The sequence below is a fragment of the Suncus etruscus genome, chromosome X (genome assembly GCF_024139225.1).
Source record: "Suncus etruscus isolate mSunEtr1 chromosome X, mSunEtr1.pri.cur, whole genome shotgun sequence".
NCBI lineage: Eukaryota > Metazoa > Chordata > Mammalia > Eulipotyphla > Soricidae > Suncus > Suncus etruscus.
Window position 1 is genome coordinate 94,330,731 of NC_064868.1, and position 6,000 is coordinate 94,336,730.

A 6,000-nucleotide genomic window follows, 5' to 3' on the forward strand; every position below is an offset into this window, starting at 1 on the left:
TGGATTCGAAGGCATCCAATAAATAAACAAGTTTATCTGGATCTTTATAGTCTAAGGAGAGGGGCAAGAAAATTGCTGAGGCTTCTTAATTTCTAAATTACCTGAACATGGGGGTGGGAATGGGAATGCTGTATTCAGTCTTTTATTTGTCACCTCTCCTAGAACAAGACAATCTTGAATTTACCTTAGTTTCCCTCTTCCCTCACACATCCCTTTTTGAGATACAAAGACCCACTTAGGCTTGATTATTAACATTGGGTAGTTATTTGCCTGTCACTAGCTCCCTTCTTCCCATGTGGATTGTCCCAAACAATATACTTGGGCTTTTCAGTACATAAGGCTGGGAGCCCTCTGACACTGTACCTTTCTCTATAATCTCTGTCTTGTTTTCTTTTCTTTTTCTTTTTTTCGGGGGGGGCGGAGTTTGGGTTACACCCCGCAGCGCTCAGGGGTTACTCCTGGCTCTGTGCTCAGAAATCGCTCCTGGCAGGCAGGGCGGGGGGCGGGCATATGGGATGCCGGGATTCGAGCCATCATCCTTCTACATGCAAGGCAAATGTCCTATCTCCATGCTATCTCTCCGGCCCCCATTTGTCTTGTTTTTTGTTTTGTTTCGTTTTTTCGGGCCACACCCATTTGATGCTCAGGGGTTACTCCTGGCTAAGCGCTCAGAAATTGCCCCTGGCTTGGGGGGACCATATGGGATAACGGGGGATCGAACCGTGGTCCTTCCTTGGCGAGCGCTTGCAAGGCAGACACCTTACCTCTAGCGACACCTCACCGGCCCCTGTCTTGTTTTTTTAATCCTCACGGTGTCCCTGCTGCATGCCAGTTCAGAGCTGGATGCTAGCAGAACGATGATACAGAGAGAAGGGCCTTGCACATGGCCAACCGGGGTTCCATCTCTGGTATCCCATATGGTCCTTGAGCAGTGCCAGGGAAGATTCTTTTTGGTTTGGGGGCCAGTGCAGCTCAAGGGTTACTCCTGGCTCTGTGCTCAAGACTTCATTAACACCACCTAATAGTTCAATTTTTGGATCCTGGAAGTGCTTTGGAAATGGCCCATGAGACCTGGCATAAGGAAGACCCATGCTCCACCCCCTGAGACCCAGGCCCTGTGCCCCTCTCCAGACTAACAGTGCCCACAAGAGATCAAACTTGTCTGATGTGGCTGTTCTCCTGCCATGTTCTGCAGTAGGTACTTGCTGAGGAGCCCCACACCCATAGAAAGTTCTGCACACACCCCGATTGTAGCCAAGAGGCCAGGAGCCCACCCTTCTATTTTGCTACTAGGCTGGTATCCCCACTGCCCAGCCCTGGCTCCATGTAGTCTCTCAGGATTGGGCATTGGGGTACCCCCAGACAAAAGGTTCCAGAAACCCTGTGCAGCACTTTTCTTCACATAGCCCTGAGCTCGGGGCCTCCACCCCATTGCCCAGGGCCCCACATTTGGTCTCCTAAGCACCTCCAGAAGTGATTCCTAAACAAAGAATGAGAAACAGCCCCTGAACATTGGGGGGGGGGCACAAACTCTCCCTAAAGATTCCCAACCCCAGGAATTTCCTCAAACTTACACCCAGCAGGCACTGGGTGTTGTGGGCTAGAGTGACCAGGACTGGCTCTGTGCCGCCCCACCTGGACCACACACACTCACCCCAGACAAGCATTTGGGCACCAAACAGAAGCTTTTCCCAGTCACTGTTACCGAGCCCTTCTCCCCGTGAGAGCTATAAGCTTCCTCATTGCCAGGTAGGCATGCAGCAGTCTCTCTCTGGAGTTCCAGATCAATTTCCAACGTGTGTCTAGGGGGCTGTTTTCCTTCACAGACACTCTCTCTCTCTCTCTCTCTCTCTCTCTCTCTCTCTCTCTCTCTCACACACACACACACACACACACACACACACACACACACACATCCAGCCGCCAATTACCAGGCGCCAGAGGAGGCTGAGGACTGAAGCAGCCTGGCTGCTTCTCCAGATGTTGGTCGCCAGCCTCAGTTGTCCCCAGACTTTTCTGTTTTGTTTTTTGTTTTTGTTTTTGGGCCACACCGGTGATGATCAGGGGTTACTTCTAGCTCTGCGGTCATAAATCACTCCTGACTTGGGGGACCATATGGGATGCCAGGGGTCCATCCTAGGTCAGTGGCTTGCAAGGCAAATACCCAACCACTGTGCCACCTCTCCGGCACCCCCAGACTTTTCTAATTGCATAAGTCAGCAGGTCCCATAAACCCTCCAGGGAGTGGTCAATATGAAAAGTTTCTGCACTGAGCACAGCTAGCACAAAGGATAGTTAAGGCACCAGATCCACAGCCCAAGGATGCTTAAGGTACAGTGTCAAATAAAGGAACTTCACTTGGGACCCCATATCAGAAAGTACCCTGGGTCCTCAACCCTGGAAATTTCATCTCTGGCCCCTCTGACCTTTCTGGAAATCAGGGGCTAGGTTGGAATTTCCACCCTTTCTCCTAAGCTTTCTCATAGCCACATGCCCCTTTTTTGTTGTTTTGTTTGGGCCACATCAGGCCATGCTCAGGGCTTACTCCTGACTCTGCACTCAGGGGTCACTCCTGGCAAGATTTAAGAGTGCATATAGGGAGGCCGGAGAGATAGCATGGAGGTAAGGCATTTGCCTTCCATGCAGGAGGTCATCGGTTCGAATCCCGGCATCCCATATGGTTCCCCGTGCCTGCCAGGAGCAATTTCTGATCCTGGAGCCAGGAATAACCCCTGAGCACTGCCGGGTGTGACCCAAAAACCACACACACAAAAAGAGTGCATATAGGGTGCCAGGAATCAAACCACTGCAGCAGGGAGGGGGCGGAGCAATAGGTAGGGCATTTGCCTTGCACACGGCCAACTACGGACAGACCCAGGTTTGATTCCTGGCATCCCATATGGTCTCCCAAGCCCACCAAGAGCTGTTTCTGAGCTCAGAGCCAGGAGTATCCCCTGAGCACTGCTGGGTATAGCCCTAAACAAATAAGCAAACAAACTAAAAACACTGCAAGGCACTGCAAGGCAAGTGCCCTCCCTGTTACATTACTGCTCCAGTTCCTGGGCATGCTCCTTCTTCAGGTATTTTCTAAAAATTAGTTCATCGAGTAAGGCTTATCCCTGGTTTAATTCCAGGTACCATGTAGGATTCCTTGAACAACTCCAGTAGTGATGCCTGTGCACAGAGGCAGGAATAAGCTCTGAGTATCACTGGCCCAAAATCAACAAAAAGCCAACAGTCACCACACTAACATGAATATTAAGAACTAGTTAGCCATAACAACACTGTCATTTTCAGAACCAAGCACAAAAGTCCAAACATGCCAAAAGACACCACTTGTGTGTTCCAAACTTCATCATTCCCGATGAGGAAAACAAAGTAATTCTGGGAACCACATAGCATCCATCTAAATGGCCAGGTATGCAGATTTGTGTTGTTTGTGGGGCATTCCTGATGCTAATTGGGGTTTCTAGCAGTCCTAAGGGACTATTGGGTACCAGAGGTGGAAGTTGGTGCCTGAACAACCAGAACATGGCCTGGCTCAGGTAGATACATCCAGGTGTAAACTCCAAGCACCACTGGGTGTGACCCCAAACAAAACAATAGAACAATGCCTGAGGCTGAGAGCTTGATCCAGAGCCCAGCCCAAGGCAGTGTGTGATCTGACAGCTCCACCAGCCAGGATTCCTGATGTGGCCATTTCAGGTAACTAGGACTGCTACAGCAACCTCCAGAAATCACCTTAACTGAAAACCAAAAGCTGTATGAACACCGCAGAAGGAGTCTGCATGCCCATCCAGCTGTGAGCACCACAACTGGAGTGAGACTTGCAGTGAGCACTGACCCAAGGCATAAGCGTGTGTGCACACTCAAACCTCACCACCACATCAACACGGGGCACAGAGGGGAAGAGAAATTCCACAAACAGAAGAAAGCAGCCTTTGGCAATCAACTCAAAGTTTCAGAAAGTCTGGATTTCCAGGGAATTCAGAAAACTTCTGTTTCCCCATCCTGCCTGTGGTCTACCTGTGGACTCTCTCTGCTCATGTGAATGAATGAAAGCATTGTAGCTCAGAACAGGGCAGATGTGTTTCATGTGGGACCCCTGGATTTCATCCGCAGCACCTCCAAGTACCCTGAGCAACACCAGGGAAAGAACAGTAGCTCAGTGACTGGAGAAGATAGTACCATAGAGACAGCACTTGCCTTGCACCTGAGCGACCTAGATTCTATCTCTAAGTCATGGCCACCACCAATTGTAGCCCCCCCCCCCAAAGCAAACAGAAGAATTGTAGCTCTAGTCATTGCCGTGGACCTGTCTTCTTGTGAAAGCTTTATCTGAGATGAACAGAAATTTCTGTGGGCGGATCAGTCATGGCTGTCCAGAGAACTGTCAGGAGCTCTGCTTTTTTTCCTCAGATGGTGCCCAAGGACAAACATGACAGGCTCTGCATCCCAAACAAGAACTACAGGAGGCCGGACTGGCTGTCTCAGAGCCAGAGCAGAGCAGTGAAGCCCATGACAGCTGCCCCAAAGCCCCTTTGGATCCAGGAAGTGATCAGAAATTTGGAGTAAGTCAGCACAGCTGGTCCTCAATAACAGCCTCAGACAGAGCTATCAGGAGTCAGGACTGGTCCCATATTGGCCTCCCAGTGTCAGAGGAGCTAATTCTCTCTGCTAAAGGGGCCAGTCCTGAGCAGGATCGATGGTCCTTCATGTTGAGCTCGATTTTGTCCCAAGAGTCCCTAAATCATATTTCTAGAAGAGATCTGTGTACCTAATTCAATTGCAGGCCTATTTGCAAGATCCATGCTTTGGAAGCGGCCCAAGAACCAGGTGGGTGAAAGAACTGTGGGTTGAATGCACAGAGGAAATGGTGCCTTTTCCTGGAACGAATGGAGTGGGGGTTCCAGGCTTGTGAATGACAGAGGTTGGGGTCTAGATCCAAACAGGGATGGAACTTGGAAATCTCTTACAAATCTGCTTGGTGCTCAAGCATCTCCCTCAGCTCTTCATTGTGGGATGAGTGCTTTTGCCCATACCCTCAAATCAAAAGGGAAAATTCTAACCCTCAGTGATACGGTGGGTGCCTTGGAGTCAGGGGAGGGAATGGGTTATGGTAAGATCATGAAGGTGGGCTCAAAAAGGGACCCACAGGTGGGGTTCTTCTCAACACACATGCAGAGGGGAGTCTCTCCCAGGGTGTCTCGGCCACTGACCTACTGCCTTCAGCCATGCCTCAGGCACAGAGACATCCATAGAATTTGGGAAGTGGGTAACTGGGTCCCTCCACTTTTTTCATTGCTCTATTTGCTTTGGGAGTCACTCCAGAGTTATGGGGCTATTCCTGGTGGGGGGCAATCAGTGCAGTGCTGGGAAGACTGTGGGGGGGCAGGGCCACGGATAAAACCCAGGGTTTAAGAATGCCCAGCCTGTGCTCAACTCTTGGAGCCAGCTCCCTGGCCCTGTTGATGCATGTAAAATGGGACTTAGCCCTTACCTAGAAGTCTCCTTACTCTCAGGAAAGTGGGTGATTGTAGCTTCTTTTCAGGAAACGAGATTGATTGCTTCCTAGCTTTGATCCAGACCATCTTTATCCTCTAGGGCCAAGTGAATACCATAATTTGTTCCAATTTGGGCCACTGACCACTTTTCATGGCCTTTCCTCCAGATGTCTGAAAAACCACCTGGGTCCTCTCCAGGGGAGTCAGGAAGCAGACATTATGCCTACAGGATCAAGGTAGGAAAAGGACAAAGCCCTGGTTTGGTGGGAGTAGAAACCCAGTGAAGTGTTCCCAGAAGCAGTCGCTTATGTGTCCAGGAGGAATACCCTGGAGAACAGCAGTGACCCTCAGTTTTACAGAACCCATCAGGTCCCCCCCATCCTGCTATGACTCTGGAGCACTCAGCACAGGCTTCCTCACAGACTGTCAGTCTCTAGTCTCTCATCTGGAGCTGCCTTCTCTGCCTCACCTGCCCCCCTCGGGTAGCTCTTCTCCC